The 21,078-nt window shown below is 38.8% G+C and overlaps 1 long non-coding RNA gene across 2 annotated transcripts; it reads left to right on the forward strand.

The window, feature by feature from the left end:
• Nucleotides 1–551: 551 nt before the first annotated feature.
• Nucleotides 552–20,831, forward strand: LOC124244490 (uncharacterized). 2 transcript variants are annotated; one of them, XR_006890025.1, is made up of 6 exons: nt 552–4,280; nt 5,400–5,518; nt 7,543–7,628; nt 14,339–14,407; nt 16,056–16,117; nt 20,417–20,831. It is a non-coding gene; the product is annotated as an uncharacterized LOC124244490 (long non-coding RNA). The 2 variants fall into 2 exon arrangements; XR_006890024.1 differs by lacking the exons at nt 14,339–14,407; nt 16,056–16,117 and having other exon boundaries at nt 20,281–20,831.
• The last annotated feature ends 247 nt before the right edge of the window (nt 20,832–21,078 follow it).

Raw genomic sequence — 21,078 nt, forward strand, 5'->3', positions numbered from 1 at the left:
TGACATAGAAACTATAGCTAGAGTTTTGAAATAGGAAAAGTGTTCCTATTTGTGTGTATCTAAATTAAAGTAATTTTTTAGTGTTATGTAGAAGAGGCACAATTGCTAAATCTCCCTCCATCCCACATTTTCTTTTTTTGGTATTAGAATAAGAAGGAAAGGCTGTGACAGTTAAATATCACCTCATAAAATAACAGGTTCAAAGACTAACATTCAAATGATCGACATATAGTATTTGAGTGCTATACAGAAAACGCTATGCTTAAAACATGACATCCTAACAATTAGTTTGCTGCAAAAACTTCTTACGTAGCAGTCATGTAGAACTGGTCTGTATGTATAGAAATAGATCTCCCATTGGTGTATTTGCAATGAAAAGACCTGTATTAGTGGTTAAATTCGTACGTTCTGCTTTGGCGGCCCGGGGTTCGCCGGTGTGGATCCCGGGTGCAGACATGGCACTGCTTGGCAAGCCGTGCTATGGTAGGCGTTCCACATATAAAGTAGAGGAAGCTGGGCATGGATGTTAGCTCAGGGCCAGTCTTCTTCAGCAAAAAGAGGATTGGCAGCAGATGTTAGCTCAGGGCTAATCTTCCTCAAAAAAAATAAATAAACAAAACAAAATAAAAGACCTATATTAACAGCACAACATCCATTTAGAATTTTTAATTCATCAAACATGTATTGCAAAGCATCATATTGCAGTGAAAGAAAGAGGACCAAAAACCCAGTCTCTGTGCAAAGTAGTAATTTAAGGAAGGAAAAAGGGAAAGGAAGAACATTGTGCACGACTGATTGGGAAAGGAAAAGTCTGGGCTGTGTGCTGGGCACAGAGCTTTGCCTATTAGGGGCTGCCGATGGCAGCAGGTCCGCCTCTTTTGGATATTAAGGGTGTATGACCACTGGAAGCCTCACGTGGGATCGCCTTCTGGCCTGGCCTCCCTTCCAAAAATACTTCTCTTTTAATGAACCAAATTTAGGCAGGAGACTTTGCCTGCCTTGGTGGTGTTTTTATCCAGTTGGAGTTTGGTGGTTTTACTGTAGCAACTTTTTTATGCCTTGAATTCCGCCTTTAATTGTGTAATCTTTGGACTATTTTATCATTGTTCACTTCTTTTTCTGTCACTTTGAATTGAAGAATAAGATACAGAGTGTATAGTGGTGAGAGGCATAGAAAGTGGAAATGGGAAGAAATGGAATTTACAGCTACTATATGAGGTGGCAGCCGGTGTCCCCAACAAGGACGACTTCTGTGTCTCCTCTAGACAGCCCTGCCCAAGAAAGGCTTTTATCTTTTTCAGAGCAGCCCTCCTAGGCTGGCTTATGGAGAAGCTCAGTCTTACATCTAATAAGTCAGAAAGACCTTTCTACCCCTAAAAGTACCCTTCCAAGTAACTCACTTGTTCCAGAGAATAAGTTCTGCACCAAGAGGGCAGTAAGCTAGGCCCAAAGATAATGTGAGGAAATTTCTAGATAATGCTATTTTCTTACTTCCAATTCAGAGCGATTCAGAGACTGTCACAAGACCTTTGTTTAGTGTCCCCACTGCACAGTCCAAACCAAATGCAAAGCTCCAGATTGGAAGATTGAAGCTTTGATGTCAACTAAAAACGAGTGATGCTGTTTATGATCGAGTCATACATGGATCTGAAGGAGGAGTAGACCAGAATGAGGGACTTTAAAAGCTTGGTATTTAAAGATATGAGCAAACTTCATTAATGAATGAATGAATATTTCAGAGAGAGTAGTTGCTGAGCTTGAGCCTAAAATTATAGCAGGGAATTCAAGGTTTTCAAGGGTCAAAAAATAAAATTCCACTGAGTAAATTTTAGAGATTTTATTGGCTTTATTCAACAATTCCTGAATTGGGCAGCATCCCATCTAGCAGATAGCAAGGAGCTCTGAGGAGCTGTAGAAAATGAAAGGTTTTTATAGGCAGAAGAGAGTGGGGACAAGGAAGTTACACTAGCAAAAAGAAGATTGGTTGAGGCAAGGTGACCTTCCCTTAGGGTACAACAGGGGTCTATTTGGCAGATGTCCTCACTAGTGCTGACCAGTTGATTCCTGATTGACTGGTTTAAGATTCCATTTCTGGGAGAGACCAAAACTGTAATGAAGTCTCAGTTTGATGACATGGGGTTTAGCATAAGTGACTCCATTTTGGGCCTGTTGTCTTGTTTTTAACACAAGTGATAAGATTATTAAAAAAATGAGGTAGAATGGAAAATGTTTAAAGGTTCTATTATTTTGGTGGTTGAAGTTACAAAGTTAAGGTGTTTTCAGGCCAGATGTAGAACTCAGCTATGCTTCCAGTTGGCAATATATTGCAAATTGGTGTTCAAGTAAATTGGCTTTGGTTATGCCCAAACACAGAACTTCTCAAAAGATCCAGTTTCTAGTTTCCCAAAGAAATACACAGCAATTAACATGCTTAATTTTTTTGTCTTAATATCGCCAAATGCTGGTAAGATGGTTTCCCATTTTCCTTACTGGGATGGCTAAATTTTTCTGTTTTAATTGAGGGCTTCTGCTTATCCTTGAGTAGAGAGTAATATTACCAAAAATGTCCTCAATTTTATTTTTTAAACAAATTTACAGTTTTGAGTGTCTAGTTCTCTTGTAGTTCCCAGTATAAGGTCACCCAGAGCAGCCTTTTAAGGTCACTCACAGTCTGTAACACAAGAGTGTGAGAAACCCTCTCCAGTTCATTGATTTCTTATTTCTATTGACATATAATCCTGCTATTCTAGAAATTACATGGTGTCAGGTAAAGTGGAGACATTTCTATTCAGACAAGCTCTGAAAGGATGAAAGGAAAAGGTTTCCTTAAATGTGAACAGAGGAACAATGGATGGCAAACAATTTCCCCTAAATTATACAGCAATTAAATTTCCTATTTCAAAACAAAGTGCAATAGGACATGTTTTCTTTTCTATTGCATTTCTAATAAAATCCTATGTGAGAAGAGACAAAGCAATAGAAATTATTTTCTGGAAACACCAGATGTGAATGCACCTGTCTGATTACTGTTCAAAGGTCTAATCTTGTAGTTAGGTAAATATCTTAATTAAATCACATGCTGTTTTGCATCATTAGAATAGGCCAAAAGCTGGAACTCTATTCAGAAATTTGAGCCTGAATTGGTTTGTATACTGTTTGCTCATATACATTTAGGCATCTACAAAGAAGAACCACTTTGCCATTTTTGCAAAGCTAGATTCCACCTTTGCTGCTTGTCAACACTGAGAGATCTTGGGCCTCAATTCCCGCATTTGGGATAATAATGTCTACTTAATAGATTGGTTGTGAGTATGAATGACATGCTGCCTGTGAAGTGCCTGACACATAGGGAGCCCTCAGTGGATGTCAGCTGTGGCCTATTTCTCTTCCATTCTGTTATAATATTGAAGTAATCTCCCTTAAACGTTATTATCATCTTATCTATTGGCTGAAGTGCCTACAGCAATTTTTTTTACTTGTATTAATTCACTTATTCAACCATTCATTCAAAAATATTAATTTAATATTGTGTTCATACAGAAATGAACAAAAACATAATCCTTGCTTCCAAGAAGTTCACAGTCTAATGAGCCAAATTAACTATGGAATTTAAAGTTATCTTTTAACTAAGTTGCAAATATCTGTTTCCCATTTCAAGTCCATCATCTCCCCTCTTTTAGGGACATAGTCTCTTTACCCAGGGGTTCTCAACATTGGCTGAACACCAGAACCACGTGGGGATTTTCTTAAAAATATGAATGCCTGGGCCCTCCCTAGATCAATGAAGTCAGAATCTCTGGGTGTGGGTGTGTTTAAAAAGCTTCCAGGTACAATGAGAGTTGGGACTCATTGGGCAGAGTCAAGCCAAACTCAACCCCTGGCTTTATTCTGTGTGTCACTGTTTGTTCCCATTCCACTGAGTATGCCATTCCTTTCTCTTTTCTCCATCAAGGTCCCTTATTACCTTCAGAATGTCGTTTCAAATACGTCTTTCCAGTGAATGTTCTATGATTCACACCCTACATTATGTTCCCTGTTCTGTTTGGTGCCCTCTTTACTCCTATGGATTATTTTTCGATTTGGATTTATTGACAAGTGAAATTTACAAAAGTTTTCTTTAACTATTTCTTTTGTGTGTTTGTTTCTCAAATCATCATGGACGCTGCTTGTGGACCAGATCGGATGTCCTATTTTTTGTGCACTGTTTCACAGTGACTTTACATTGCCGCTGGCTGAAGTGGGCACCCAACAAATGGTCGTGGCCCACTGACTCGCTTCCGGTGAGCTGCCTTCTTCTTCCAGACCGTTTTGCTGTTAGCAGCTGTAGGCTCTCTAGATGAATTATTAAACCTTTAACTTGACTTTCTAACCCCAAATTTTAATCTCTTTCATCAGTCAGTTCCCTAGAATTTAATCTTCCTTCCTTCCTTCCCACTAGTCCAAATAAAATATTTTAAAATTTCTTGTCTTTAGGCAGTTTTTAGGAGGGTAACTGCATTAATTAAATCCAGATATTATAAAAGCCATAGCACCATACCATACTCTGCTAAGCTTCTTGAAGGCAGGGCCCATGCCATATTTATCTTTGTGTCCCGGACATGTGGACAATACCACATGTGGCGTACAACAGATTCTCAATAAAGATTTGTTGAATTAATTGAATTAGTCCTTTGGTTAAATAAAGGTTCATTAGCAGAGCCATTCTGAATGCATCTATTTTGCAGATTATTTGGAAAATCAGATGTATTTCTAATAGCAATTTTTCTCTGCATTTATCTTATTACTCATAAGTTATGGGAATCTAACTTTCCTGTGTTATATCATTGTACCTCCCTTAGCTTTTCAGTTCACCAACATTCTTTTAGATTTCCTGTTGGCTCATGTTGATCATTGACCTGTCTGGCTGTCTGTGGATCTATGAATATCTAACACCAGACTTAGACAGTGTCTTTCTGAGTTATTTCATTCAATGCACTGAATTTTACTTCCTGAATCTCTTTAGAGAAAACATGGAAAATATTCAAAGTAAAATAATGTAAGTGTCAGTTAATTTGTTTCACTCAAAGACAATCCCTGGGAATTTTTTGGTGTATTTCCTGCCAATCTTTTTCTTCTATGCATTTTTAAAGCATGATTGTGATCTAAAATCAAATTGTTTGTTCAGTTTTGTACTTTGGTTTATTCCTTTAATATTGTAAACTAAGTGTTTTCCAAGAGTTTACAAACCCTTTGTTAAGTTCTCCTTAATGGATCTATGGTATACTAATATATAAATGTACAATAATTTTAGTAAACTATTGTCTTATTGTTGCACTTTTGGATTGTACTGTGTCTTTTATTACCATAAACAATCCTGTAATGATCATCTTCATGCATAAAGGTTTTTTTTATCTAAATAGGGTGATGTCCCAGAAGCTCTGTCCAAGAGTGTGAACATTTTCAAGTTCTTCATACAGGTGAATAAATTACTTCCCAGAGGATTGTAGTCCTTCACAGCCCTGCCACCAGGAGGGCATCAGTAAGTACTACCCCTTTCAATAAATGCTTGTCAAATTTCAGGACTTATTTTTAACATAAAAGGGACAATTTTCATTTTATCTAAGATCCTCCTAGAGGGTCCCGTTGTGCATATGTCTTCAAGCTTTTACTCCATTCACTTTGGCATATTGCCAGACCATCTTGTGCATCTTCCCACACCAATACTGCTCTGATGCAGGTGTTGATATGAAGGAATGGGTTAGCCGGCTTGGTTTGAATGCCCTGCTGTGGGTGTGCTGATAGAGGCAGGTTGGAGTGTACAGCTCTGGGTATACTGCTAGAGGCTGGTTGGAGTGTGCTGCTATAGATGTCCTAATAGAGATGCTTGAGTCACCATGTCTCATGTGTGTCAGTATATGTTCTTAGAGGGTGAGAATATCCCCAAAGAGAAATTGGAGCTTAATTCTCTAGCTAGAATTCCTTATATAGGAGTTTAGGTATCTAAGCTCGAGGAAGCCATAAAGTCACAGGGCTTCTACAGACTTCAACAAATGGAGTTTCCTTCTGAGAAAGGGGAACCATGGGCTCTTTGGATGGCTTCAGTTGACTCTGTGTCTTCAGGCCACTTCCAAATTCCGTGCTGTTTAATTTTCTCAGTCCATTTTCACACCTAAAGAGAGAAGAAATGTGGTTTTTATTTTGGCAAGTGGATTGCTGCTATATCGTGAGAAGGAAATTTTATTTAGAGCCATGGTCAAGTTGGCTGGAACACTGGTTTTTAATGTATCGTGAAAGAAGACCAAGTATCCATCAAAGTAGTTGTAGGTGGAGAGAAAGAGGGTATTATGCAAAAATGTGAAATATTCATCTAAGGCACCAATCACAAGTTCCATCTGCTCTGAAGTCTTTCTGACAGCTCAAATTCCCGTTTGTTCTATAGCACTTGGATCCTCCCCTACCACGTAACGATAACACTGTACTAGAGGTTCTTGTTTACATGACTGTTCCCCACTAAATTCTGGTCGTGTAGAAGACAAAAGTAATATTTTACATCTTGTATCTCTAGTACCCACCAGAGTTTGACATCGAGTAGGCGACTGATCATTGATTATTATATGATGGAAAGATGGAGATGTAAGAGAAATGGAAAATATTCTTAATGGATGTATCCTAAACAGCATGTATCCTAAATTAGCCTTTTTAGTCAAAATAGATGATACAGAAACTTGCTCCTCCTTTATAGATGAGGAAGTGGGTCATAGAAAGGTTAAGCGACTTCCTCAAGTGACACAACTGACTAAGGCACATAGCCAGGTTGAACATGCAGGTGTCCCAATTCTCAGTTCCATGTTCTATCCAATCTACCTCAATATAATTCACTTTAGGACAATGGATGAAAATAAGTTATTTTCTGATGATATGGAGAAAACACTCAGCAAAATAAACTTCCTTAATGTTATGGGGCATGCTGATTCCTTCCAGCATATTTTAGAGTAATGGAAATGGAGAAATGCCTTTATACTCAACATAAGATTCATGGTGTTATGGGATTTCACAAAGAAGATTGAAGGACTGACTCTTCTCAGAAGACTTTATAAAAAAGGCAATGTTTTAGTGTTAATGTCATATGATAATGACTTTTATTAAGTGCCGTATTTGGGCAAATGTCACACCCATATTTATACTTCATAATTTTTTGTGAGTTAGTTAGATGAATAAACTCATATAATATAAATAAAACTGTGTTTGACCCTAGTGTCAGTATTCTTGTTCTTCTTCTTTTTCTTAACATAACATCCTTTAACCAGATTTTTCTTTTCTGTCCTGAGACATTCGGAGGAAACATCTGAAATGCTTACTCTGGTAGCTGGAAGAACCAATTGACAATTTAAAAGAAGTTGTTCTAACTGAGTAAAGGGAGGTTCAAGTGGAGAGAGTTGGCCTTATAGAAACCAATCGATTTGTAGTCTTGACAGGTTGCTATATCAGTCTTTGATAATTAGGATTCCACTGGGTCTTAAAGGGGCAGGATCCATTGAGTAAACCACTCTTATTTCATTTCAGAAGCAGACATTGGAAGAAGCCAGTGGAGGACAGTCACAAGAGAACCAGGCAGGGCTCCAGGTTTCTCAGCAACTCAAAGGCAACAGGTAGATGCCATAGAAGCAAAAGAGGCAAAAACCAAGACGAAAAATAAGCTTTTTATCTTCTGATAAAGTAATGTCTAAAAGTAGTAATGGAAGAGGACAAAAGGAAAGAGCATGGGGATTGTGAGGGAGCACAGGCCCACAAAATGAACTTAGTGGTCCACATGGGCTTAATCTAGTCTGTCTTCCATGTTCCCATACAGATAGCTTCCATGTCCCTCAGTTTCCCATTAGTAAAAAGAAGGTGAATGACAAAAGAACGTTCCTTCGTCTTTCGGAATAAGATAAGATAATGTATCATTAGCAAAAATTTCCTTTAATCTAACCATCAATCTACTTCTAGCTTATGGTTTTAATTAGCATTATTTTCTTTGATTATTTTTAATTACCCTTCCAGCCCCTGAGTACTTTGGCAGGGATGTGGTGGAGAAAGTTACTATAAACCAAATTATGAATTTTATTGCTCTAATTGGAATTGAAACCCATGACATCAATTAAATCCTCATTTATTATTCCCTTGGTTCGTGTGATCATCATTCTAGGTACGTATAAAATCTCAATGTGGCACAATTATGTAACTCCTTAAGCAATGTAGCCCCAGTGCATTAGTAACACCCTGGCTAGGAGAGGCAGAAGTCTAAAACCTTATTGGGAACAACTCCCCAAACATTGTGAAAGCCTAAACTGTGTCTTTCCTTCTGGTTTCTCCCCATGACATAGCTCAGGCCAAGGAACACAGAAGGAGTTAGTAAATGGTTCCTGTGGAGGCACTGATGCTTGATCTGCCTTGTTACCTCCATGTTCAATTGCTGATGATCTTTCACAACCTGACAAGTAGATTCAAGTCTATCTTCAAACTTCAAATAACGTTGAAGTCACAAAGTCTTCTGCAGGAATGAGAGTTCCAAGATGCATTAGGACACTTAGTCCTAGCTGCCATAACAAATGATACCTTGAAATCTCAGGGGCTTACCAAATAAATGTTTATTTCTTGATTATTTCTCAATCCATCTTTCAGCTACGGAGCCTGGAGCATGTGGCCTCTGTGGTTATTGTATGCGGGAAAAGAGAGATGGCAGAGGTATACTGGCTGGCAACTGTGTTGGCTGGAAAGTGACATGCATTTCCACTCAGAGTCCCTTGGCTAGAATTAGTCATGTGACTCCAAAAGTACTTGCAATCGAGGCTCTGAAATATAGGGGAGTTCATGGAATATTTGATGAGTGCTAACTATCTTTGGCACATTAGGACTTCTCTAGAGACCTGGGGTTTCCACTGCAGCTTTAGGTACTGAGCTATAAATGCCAAATAAGGTAAGCATACAGATGAGCCAGCCTGCTAGCCCTCTGGGAAATTATTTTATTAAGATAAATTAAACATACAAGGCAATTAAAAAAAATCAAGTTGCCCTTTTGCCATGTCATGGTTCTCCAGAATTTTTAACTGGACTCTTCCATGGAAGCCCAACTGAAAAAAACTATACAAGCAAGTTCCGTTGCAGATTTTAAGTGGCAAATATTCTTTTGTCATATGGTTCTCATCAAACCAGTAGAACACTTTGTTTTTAGTTTGGTATCAGTATTACTCTGACAGGGTTGCCACAACAAACTACCATAGACTGGAGGCTTAAACAACAAAAACTTATTTTCTTATAGTAATGGAAGCTGTGATGTCCAAAATCAAGGTGCTGGCTGACTTAGTTCCTGGTGAAGGAAGCCAGCCACCTTCTCACTGTGTCCACACATGCTAGAGAGAGTGAGCAAGCTCTCTGGTGTCTCTTCTTGTAAGGATACTAATCCTATCAGGTCAAGGCCCTACCTTTGTGACTTCATTTAACCTTACTTAATTCCGTAAAGGTCCTATCTTCAAACACAGTCATGTTGAGGTTTAGGTATTCATCATATTGAGGGTTAGGTATTCATCATATTGAGGGGTAGGCATTCATCATATGCATTTTGGGGGTACATAAACATTCAGTCTATAACAGTGTCTAAGGATTCCACTTTGGTGGCCCGGGTTTGGTTCCTGGGTGCAGAACCACACCACTCGTCTGTCAGTAGCTATGCTGTGGCGGCTTACATAGAACTAGAAGGACTTACAACTACATACTGGGGCTTTTGGGAGGGAAAAAAAGAAAAAACGAGGAAGATTGGCAATAGATGTTAGCTCAGGGCAAATCTTTCCAAGCAGAAAAAAAAAAAAGATGAGTTCTTCTTGGCTGAAGGAAGAATAAGAACACAGGAGAAGCTACCAGAATATCTATCAAGCATCCTTCTTAAGCCAAAAGACAATGAAAGTTTCATGCTAAAGGTCAGTCTGGATTTTTGTTGTTGTTGTTCAGGACATTGAAATAGCTAAGCCTTAAGGACGTTGGTTCAAGTTGTTGCTATTTTTTAAAGGTCCATCCATCGGTCAAGAGATTTGTGGGCTGAATTTTGTCTTTCTTTCTTAGTGGCTCCAGAAAGCTGGTTTCTTGAATGTTGCATGCAGTCACATTTCTGTACAGAATTCTATTTAGTTTGGATTATTCTTCTGTGTTTTTCGGTTCTAGGAATCCGAGAAGGGTCTCATATATGTCTGTGGAGTCAAAGTTGCACCCCTTAGAGGCCATGTTTTCATGAAAATAATGATCATTTGGAAATCTTCAAAGGAAATCTTCAGATAGTAGAGAAATTAATAGAGAAATGTTATGTTATTTAACTATTAGAACACATTACAATAAAACAATAGATGAAATTAGTTACAGTTCCATACAGAAGCTGGCACAGAACTAGGGAAATATTATTTGGTCATCTGAAGCATTTCCTTAGGTTGGAAAGGGCTGGTTAGCTGCCAGCTCCCATGTGTGTTTACTCTTAGCTTAGTCCTTTATCCAGTGTGAGGTCAACTCTTGTATAATAGTTCACTGTGATTTCAGCTTTCCCTTACATCATATACCACATCATCGTAATTGATGGAAGCCACCTTTTAAAACAGCAAATTATATGGCTGAAGGAACATCTTATCAAAATAAAGCCTTGCGCGCAGGCTGGCTAATAGATGGAAAGACTTTCATAAACTCCCAGACTTTGCTCTCTGTTGAGTTTCCACTCTCTCCTTATTGTGTTCAGGAGGCTGCTCCCCACAAATTGAGAGTCAGAAGCTGCTGTGCAGTTAGACGAGAGGTAGAATTGCTTTACCTTAGACACTTTTGCTTCCACAGGTCAAAGGAAATTTAATATTAATATTAAAGCACCAATTAGTGAATTGTTGTGAAGTTCTTTGAGAAGGAAGTGCTGTCATTTTATGAGTTAAGGAGTTACTATCTTTTTATCATTTATAAAACACCTTGAAGTGCAATTATGCTTGTTTTTGAAAAATATTTTGTTTGAACTCAACAGGATGTTGTGATGACCGTCTCAGTTAGGGAGTCTTCTGAGAGCTATAATTAGACTATTGAAACCGGAGGGAGATGGATAGAGCAGAGGCTTGGCTAAGGGCCGGGACTTGAGAAAAAGTGCCTGCAAGATTGGATCGGCAAGTAAGCAAATGCAATGGCCTTCTTTCTGTCACTGGCTCTAGATGGCAAGAATATGGCACAGAAAACAGAAGTTTTTCACAAATCAGCTGACTCTATAACTATGTCATAGGCACAGCTCTCTCTTGGCCTCAAGTATTATTAGCACAGTAAAGAAAGAATGTAGGCTTTGGCTTCAGACAGTTCTGGTTGGAATCTTGACTTTGTTTCTTAGGAGCTATTCCACCTTGGACGAATCACCTAAGCTCATTGATCTCAGTTTCCTAATCCATGAAATGGGAAAAATAATACTTTGTAGTGTTGTATTAGACATAATCTGTGGCGAGTACTAACTCCTGGGCCCAATTCATTATGGGTGCTCAGTAAATAGTAGAGATAATTGTGATCATTATTATGAATCATAACAGGAGAAATAGATGAAGAAGTTAAGCCCAATCAACAGTGACCATGACTTGGAGTTGGGCCTTGCCCTGTAATGGTTTAATCAGGTAAAACCATTGATTCAGGTTAATTGGTTACCCCCTTAAGAAAACCACTATTAGTGTTTCAGAGAGGTCTCCTGTAGGCACTGCAACACCTTAACCTGACAATGGCTTCAGTAGGACTTTCAAGCCCAGAGTCAGGCTGGTAGAGAAGAGATTTAGGGAGCAGGATTGACTTTTGACTTTTAGATCACATTTTATGGGGACAGTTTACATTTCAAACACACCGATGTTTTCCATTATTCAGAGTTTAAAGTTCGGTGTCTGATGTGGTGATTAACGCAGTACACAGGAAATGGCATGATGCATTTATAGTGTATTTGTAAATCAGTACAAAGCATCACAGTATTAGTCCTTTGTTGACATATATAATAGACTTTTCCACTACTTTTATGGCACCTCATTGTTTCCGGACTTATGTTATGACTGTTCCCAAAAGAATGAAAAGATATATATGTTGATATGAATATCTTACACACAATTTAACTTCCCTGCTGATCATACTTTTTTTTATTACTGAAATATACATATTTATTCTAAAAAGATCACAACAATTCAGAGGTATATAGAATATAAATCAAATATCCTTTACCCCAAAGAATTCATGCCATTTTAACTTTGAAAATTTTATGAAAAAATGTTAAATCAACATTTCACTTTTTCTTGACATTTGAAAGATGATGCATATCCTAGTGGGATTCTGGTGAAGGTTTGCAAACTCTAAGCATTTAGAAGGAGCACGCTGTAATCTCTTATATCTATGGATTCTTAAGAGGATGACTCTGGCATAGGGTCGCAAGACAAGAACACAGGCTTCTGGCCTGAAAATCTCCACACGAGTGTCAGGGATTTATCACACAGGAATGCATGGCAGAGGAATTTAAAATTTCTCTGTAGGAATAACCAACCCATAAAGAATATTCTTATAGACTAAGTCTGTGGCCACAGCATAATGCATTTCGTTGTTGGGAGCAGTGCACTGAGAGGGGCTTATGGTTTCAATGCTCTTTAAAGTCAAACGGATGACAGGCTTTCAAAGTGGAGTTTCTCTCTGAGGTTCCATTTCTAGACTCCTCAGTGTGGAAAAGTAGCAAGTCTTGTGGGAAACAGCATCAATCATTGCTGAAGGCCTCTGCTGAAATTATTATTACCTAAAAGCCTTTAGGAAAAACTTATTAGAGTTCTTAGCTCCTGGCCAGCAGGAGCATACAATTTGTGGCTGTATGGATGGCAATAGATATTAAGGACATGCGTATAGTTGAGAAAGTGTTAAACGAATTTATGGATGTGCCATAGTATACATGAAGGAGTAAGCGTATGCTGGAGGGTGGAATGACTATGGTAGTTTAGGAACTTCATGTAAAACTTATAAAAATTTGTTATCCATTCCTTCTTTGTTCAAAGAAAGGATTAGGTCGGCTTTTAGGGATGTGCTTCAGTTATCTATTGCAGTATAACAAACCTCTCCGAAATTTAGTGGCTTAAAATAATAACAACCATCTATGCACACAGCTGAGGCAGGTGGTTCCTCTGTTGGTCTTGTCTGGGGCTGTTCATGCAGCTGCAGTTACCCGAGGTTTCTAGGGCTGGACATCTAAAATGGCTTTACTCACAGCTGGCACCTCAGCTGAGCTGCCTGAAGAGAGGGTGGCTGGCTGAGAGTCAATCTCTTTCTCTCTCTCCAGGTAGTCTCTGCAGCAGAGTAGCTGGACCTCTTTACTTAACCAAGTGGCTTAGGGCTCCAAAGAGGGTGAAAGCAGAAGCTTCTACACCTCTTAAGGGCTAGGTTACAACGGGCAAAGTGTTACTTTCACCATATTCTCTTGATTAGAAAAGGCACAAGGCCAGCTGAGATTCCATGTCAGAGGAAAATAGACTAATTTCTTGATGAGAGGAACAGCAAAGAATTTGAGTCATCTTCAATTTGCTACAGGATATATAATATACAGCAAGACATGCACTAATAACCTGTAAATATTGCTATTAATCTTTCCAATGGAAGGGCAACACTAGCAGATGTGACATGTTTACACTCAGGGGCCCTAAAAGATTAAATTGCTAACTAGCTCCGCCCAAGGTTTCAAATTTTTCTGATCAGAGTTCTTCATAAGAATTTGAAGGTCACCTAGCCTAATCAAATGTCTTTTGACAAAAACAAGCATTTAAACAAGATTAGAGACATTAATGTGCAGCACATGGGCCAGCTAATTTGTTCCTATGACTAATTCACTGTGACTTTAGCTGAGGACAGGATCTAGGGAAATAGAACACAGGACAGATACTTTTTACATGAAAGGGAAAGGTAGGAAAATACTCAGAGCGTGGGGTTTACACCCAGGTCCTAGGAATGGAGATGTATGTGATGGTCATGGGAAACACAAAAACGCTTAGAATTGAGATGGGATATGAAAATCTGTAAGATGTATTTTACCAAGTTTACAATTTTTCCCGAGGGACGATCTTTAGAAGTGATTTACTACAACTCTCTTCCCATCAGTCAGAGAGAAGACTTCTTGGAAGAGGTGTTTCAGCATCATTGGAAATGAGAAGCAGCTTTCTTATGAACTGCTCAGTTAGTATAGGGCAATGGTTACTTTTCCTCCCAGAGATTGTCTTTTTCATGTCCTTGTATAAGCTCAAGGTTTACCAAAAGATAGATACGTGGCTGATTCTCACCTTTGTCTTTCTGTAATTCCTCTTTCTTGTCTTCCCAGAGGAGGAGGGTGCTCATTGAGTGATCTGAGATTGTGTGGCTCACTGGCCTCACCTGTTACTTCTGGAAGGTATGTTTTTGGTGTAGGTCAGCATTCTAGAATGTGTGTTTATCACAACAGAGCCAGGCAAAGCTCAGCCTGCTGGCCTACGGCCCCCCAGGCTTGTTGAAACACATTTCCTATTTCACTTTGCCGTCGTTGTCCTTGCAAGCTGGGCTCAACAGCTTTGGTCTTCTCATTTTCTGAAAATATGGGAATGCTTTGAGGTATCAGCATGCCTCAACATGTTCTCAAGAAGCTTCAAGAGGAGCCAAGGTCACTGTGAAGACAATACATTTCAGCTGGAGAAGGAAAACTCTGTAAAAGAGAAAATACGTGGTAAGGGATTTCCCTCTGAAAGTGATAAGCAAGGAATTCCCTCCATCCTCCACCCCTGCCCCTGAAGTGGCTGATGGCATTGCTATTTCTTCTTCCCACAGTTGCTGGCCTGTCTCCCTGTTGACCAGCCCAGCATCCATAGCAGGAGCTCTGTCTGCAGTTTCTAAATGGGATAGAGCGAGTTTTTGACAAATTTTCTAGGTTCTTTTTATTTTTTAAAGATTGGCACCTGAGCTAACGTCTGTTGCCAATCTTCTTTTTTTTTTCCTTCTTCTTCTTCTTCTCCCCAAAGCCCCCCAGTACATAGTTGTGTATTCTAGTTGTAGGTCCTTCTGGCTCTGCTTTGTGGGATGCTGCCTCAGCATGGCCTGATGAGCTGTGTCATGTCCATGCCCAGGATCCGAACCTACGAAGCCCTGGGCCATCAAAGCAGAGCACGCGAACTTAATCACTCGGCCACGGGGCTAGCCCTGCTAGGTTCTGTTTAGACCTGAGTAATTTTTTTTACAGCCATCCCTGAACTTATTTGGAGAGAATTTGTGAATATAGTGAGTACATTAAAAAAACCTGATTCAATTAAATATCTTTTTTCTTAGTTACAGGATAATTTCAAATGATCCTGGAGTACTTAAAATGTCTTAGTATTTTGGGGCAAAATACTCAGGTCCTAGCCGGTTTCTCAATTTATGGAACTTGGAGCTAATTCTCAACCCTAGGCTCTGCTTCAGTTAGTGCCCTTACTATTGAGTTAGCTAAAATATTAACTATTTAACAAGTTGAAAAGACAAATTTCCTGGTCTCACATGTTATATTTGCAAAAACTTTAGGTTTCTATTTCGATAAGGCTTCATCAGAAATATTGCTCCAATTCTATGTACTTCATTTGTGGGGTCCCTGATTGACCTTCCTAGGAAAGCTGGCTACTGTAAATGTGTGTCTCTACTGGGGTGTCATTTTTCTTTTCAAACTTCACTAAAGCAAAACAGGGGTAAATCAATTGACTCACAGTTTTGGCTTCTCATTGGTTCCACTGATCTGATGAAATGGCTTTTTAACCCATTTAGTGCTAGCAGAAAGGACACCCCTGGCTAGAAATGTTCCCAACTGTTTGCAGTATCTGTAAATTGCCTTTTTTCCTTCATTCACCCTCCCTTTTCCTATCTGTTCCCTGGAGGGCAGGTTTCCTCAGAGATCTTCTAATCTGGTCAATACCAGAAGATCCAGATGGTCATGAGAAAAAGCGGTGTCTTAGGGTTCCAAGCCTGAGAGAAATGTCAGTGACTCTAAAACAATTTAGCCAAAGGGTCAAAACTCATCTAACGAGGTCTCTGCTTTTCAGATTCCATGGGGACCTGTACTGGCATGGGCCTGCCACGACTGTTTTCTGATGTTGGAAATTATGTATCCTTAAACGATATATTAGAACAAAACATCCCTCTCAAGTGCTGAATTTATTATTTGAAAAAAAACCCCACCAAACCAACAAACACAAAAAACTCAACTCCTCATCCCCATTATTAGAAATCTGAAACTCTATGTCTTCATTTGCTAATTTCAAATAATTGAGTTCCTTGAAGATCTGATTGTGTAAGGAAAAGAAGGTGGATCAAATAGCACTCTATTTGAATCCCAGCTCTGCCTTTTACTGACTCTGTGACCTCAGGTAGGTTACTTAACCTGTCTGGGTCTCAGTTTTGTTTTCTGTTAAATGGGAGTGTATATATGTGTGTGTGTGTATATATATTTTTTTTGCTGAGGAAGATTTGCCCTGAAATAACATCTGTTGCCAATCTTCCTCCTTTTTTGCTTGAGGAAGATTAGTTCTGAGCTAACATGTGTACCAATATTCTCTATTTTGTAGGTGGGTCACCTCTACAGAATGGCTGATGAGTGGGGTAGGTCTGTGCTGGGGATCCAAACCCATAAACCTATGCCACTGAAGCGGCGGATGCTGAATTTAGCCACTATGTCACAGGGCTGGCAAATGGGAATATATATTAACAAATACCTTGCATGGTTCTTATAAGGATTAAAGTGGTCTAACATAGTGCTTGACATGCTATATATACTCCACAGATTCTCCTCTACACTCTGGTCAGTTTTCAAGAGTCATATATTCCTTTAGAAAAAAGTCATTGTGATTTTATTGAATAGAATTATAGAATCCGAAGGTTGGAACAAAGCTTATAGATCACTGAATGCAGATTTCCAAAGCTATCTGTATGTGAACATTACCTGAAAAGCTTTAAAATATGCAAATTTCCAAACTCCAAATCCAAAAGACAATGACTCAGTGGGTTTGGGGTGGTGAACTGGAGGTCTGATGTTTCAAAAGTTCCATTGATAACGGTGGATACATGTCAAAACCCATAGAATGTACAGCACCAAGAGTAAACCCTAAGGTAAACTATGGACTTCAGGTGATAATGATGTGTTAATGCAGGTTCATCTATTGTAACAAATGTATGACTGGAGTAAGATGTTGATAGTGGGAGAGGCTATGTGTACGTGGGGCCAGGGAGTATATGGATATTCTCTGTTTTGCTGTGAACCTAAGGCTGCTCTACAAAACAAAGTCTATTTTTTTATAATTATTTTAGAGGTCATATTGGTTTCTAACATTGTGTAATTTCAGGTGTACATTATTATATATCAGTTTCTGCATAGACTGCATTGTGCTCACCACCAGTAGTCTGGTTTTTATCCATCACCATATATATGTGTCCCTTTGCCCCTTTCGCCCACCCAATAAAGTCTATTTTTAAGAAAAGTTCCATTGAGGATTCAGATGAGCATTCAGGTTTGGGAGCCCATTTCTCTGTCGTTCACCATCCAGAGCAGAGGCACCTGCAGCTGCAGCACTCTTCTGAGTCATCACTCCCTTCCTGTGTCACTGTTGTCACAAAGCCAGTTCCATTGTTGGGCGGCGCCAGGATTCAAAAATTCTTCTTTATATGGAATTGACATCAGCCTCATTGTAACTTTCACTCATCATCCATAATTCCTCCCATTGGAGCTACGTGGAATAAATCTAATGTTTTCCACACGAGCTGGTTCATGTATTTGAAGGCAGTGCTCATGATCCTCCTACTACTACCCCACCTCAAGTCTTCTCCTTTCAAGGCTAACCCTCAATGGTTCTTCCTTTGATATAATTTCCAGGCAATTACCACTCTTGGTTAGTAGTTTTTCTTGGTATTTCCATTTTGAAAATGTTAACAGCACATCTGGCACAGGTAGCGCCCCATCAAAATGGAGACCCTAGCTGTGCCTGGTGTTAACTCTTTGGTTGCTGGGGAGAGGATGAGGTCACAAGGAAGGGACCGAAATGGCAGGAGGCTCTAAATAGCAGCTATTTGCCAACTAGTACTAAAGTATTGCAGTAGTTTAACAATCTGGTTATACTGGTGCATACTTGTGAATATCAGCATAGTCAACCTCCCTCTTAGAACATAACTCCAGTTTAGAACATGATGCTCTGGAGGGAGTCTGAGGTACAGAGTAGGGTAGGACTGTGTCAGCTTGCAGACATCTGCATCACCCAGTAGGCTGGGTGTCTGGTGGTAAAACAGATCCAGGGAATATTTTCAACAGGAGGACTCTGACATCATTTTTTATTGCACCTATTTATTGCAATTTTGCATTTAACTTTTGAACCTGAATGCAGGTTCATTTATCACGAGACTTATGGTTCATTTTTTTGCTGCCCATTTAGACTCTCGGGTTGGTTGGGCAGCATGTGCTCCTGTCTCCTGACTTCATCCTGTTTGCTGTTGATGGCTTTTGATATTGCTACTGATAACAAGGTTGTAAGAGGTAGGGCTGAAGAGGCAATCCAGCCGCATACCACTAGAAACTTCTCTGCAGCAAGTCTTCAGTCCAATCATTCTGACCTGGCTGTACCCGGAAATCACTGGGAGAATTTAAAAAATAAAGATACCTGGACTCCACCCTAGACCTCTTGAATCATCATCTCCAGGGTGTCAAATTTACAAAGCTCCCCAAGTAATTATGAACATGCTCATGTTTAGGGACTTCTATTTTAATGTATACTTACTGGGTATTATTTTAAAACTTTATGAATGTACTTACTGGACGGATTTTTACTCCTTTTCATTAAATTTTATCAAACCTAATACCTTTAAAATCATCTTTATGCACTATTTCAAAAATAATATTAGTTAATATACTTTCTAACTTAGAGTCATCACTTTCCCCTGAGGGGAATTTTTCAAATGAGAAAATGGAAGCAGTTAAGTGACTTGTTTTAGTTCATTTTAGGATGTTCTAGAATTTTTTTTCTCTTCAACCTCTGTGTTCAACCAATTTATTTTAATTTGGGTTTTTCTGAGTCCAGAGCCTTCTTTGAAAATTTCACCAATGTGATTCCAAAAACACTGTCTTCATCATGCATTGTCTTTCACTGCCCTAACTGAATGGAGTAGGCTGATGACATATTGATTTGTTTATTTTGTGTAGTTAGCAAACACTTAGAACTTACCATGTGGCGGGCACTCCTCTAAGAGGTTTACACACTCTAACTCATTTCATATTCCTAAAAAATCTATGAGGTAGCACTATTATCTTTATTTCTCAGATGAGGAAACTGAGGCAGAAAGAGCTTAAGTAACTTGCTGAAGGTCCCATATCTAGAGCGAATGGATCTGGTTCCAGAATCCATGCTTTTAGCCACTAGCAAACACAAAAAATGATAACAGTAAGTGTAAAGAGGTTTTTAATTTGTCATTTTGCCTTTTTTTGGTGGTGGGAATTGGGAGTTTGACATAAGTATGACAAATGTCACATAAATAAACCAAAACCAAAAGTGACAATGGTTACCATATGGACTGTTCATTTTTCATTTACATAAATTCATAGATTCTAGAAATTGAATTTACATAGAAAATTCTCCGTTTATATAAGTGCCCTGGCTCTATAATCTTAAAAATGTGTTTTGGAATGAACAAGGGAAATGGAAAGTTAGGAATTTTATTCTTTATGTCTTTAATATAATGAAAAGACAACTGACAAGAAAACAATCTGGACTTCCAGAATGTTTCCTCTAACCTTGCCCTTAACTGTACCTGTTTCCTAGCAGACTTAAGATCACTTCTTTACATCCCTGTTACTTGGCCATTCATTCATTCTTTTATTCACTAAACAAATGCTTTTTAAGAACCAATCATGTGTTAGGCCCTTGGGAAATAATGACCGGAAAAATCTAGATTCCCTGCCCTCATGGAGCTTGGAATCTAGTGGAAGAAAAGACATAATCAAACAATCACAACGTAATGTGCAACTAAACTAAACTGGGTATAATTTGCTTCATCCTAACAATTATCACAGTGAATTATAAATGTTGAGCTATGAGTCTGCCCCCTTCTAATTCTAAGATGTTTGAAGGAAGGCTTTACGTTTCTTCTCTGTGCGCCCAGTGCTTGCTAATTCTGACATCTACTTAGTACTTAATTATTTGTTAAATTAGTGAACGAACTAGCTTTTTTCTAAATATGAATCTAAAATGATTGGGCTATAGTGATTTCGAGCTTGTCTTTCTATTTCAGAATGTGGACAGATATTGTTAATTTGGGGAGCAATCAGGAACATTTTTGTGGACATAGTTAACGAATGGGAAGATGTTTTGACTGATGACTTTGGTGAATGACAGAAATGTCACCATTTTCTTTTCTTAACATAAAGAATAATTTGGAAGAGAAATGAGAGTTCTCAAGAATGAGAGAGTCATTGAAGTTTTTAAACTCATAGAGACATTAAAGATTGCCCGATTCAACCTCTGCATATTGTCAAAGAGGAACTTGAGGATGGCATAATTAATTTAGCTGAGGCCACACAGCTATTAACAGAGCCACAGCAGAAAATGGACTCTGTAAGGTCCACTTTAAAACAAAGCAAAACAAAAAACTATGTGATGCTTGGTTTTTCATTTTGAAAGGAAGAGTGTAAGTGTGAATTTATTTTCCCATTGCAGCTTACTGAATTTTTAGAATTTTATTTCTATTGCTTAATAACAACAACAAAAAACCCAACAATCCAATTAGAAAATGGGAAAAAGATCTGAACGGAGTTTTCTCTAAAGAAGATATAAAGATGGCCAACAGGCGTGTGAAAAGATGCTCAACATCATTAGCTATCAGGGAAATGCAAATCAAAACTACAATGAGGTATCACCTCACTCCGGTCAGAATGGCTATAATTAACAAGACAGGAAACAACAAATGTTGGAGAGGGTGTGGAGAGAAGGGAACACTTGCTCACTGCTGGTGGCAGTGCAAACTGGTGCAACCACTATGGAAAGCAGTTTGGAGTATCCTCAGAAAATTAAGGATAGATCTACCATATGA

This window comes from Equus quagga, chromosome 9 (genome assembly GCF_021613505.1).
Source record: "Equus quagga isolate Etosha38 chromosome 9, UCLA_HA_Equagga_1.0, whole genome shotgun sequence".
Classification (NCBI taxonomy): domain Eukaryota; kingdom Metazoa; phylum Chordata; class Mammalia; order Perissodactyla; family Equidae; genus Equus; species Equus quagga.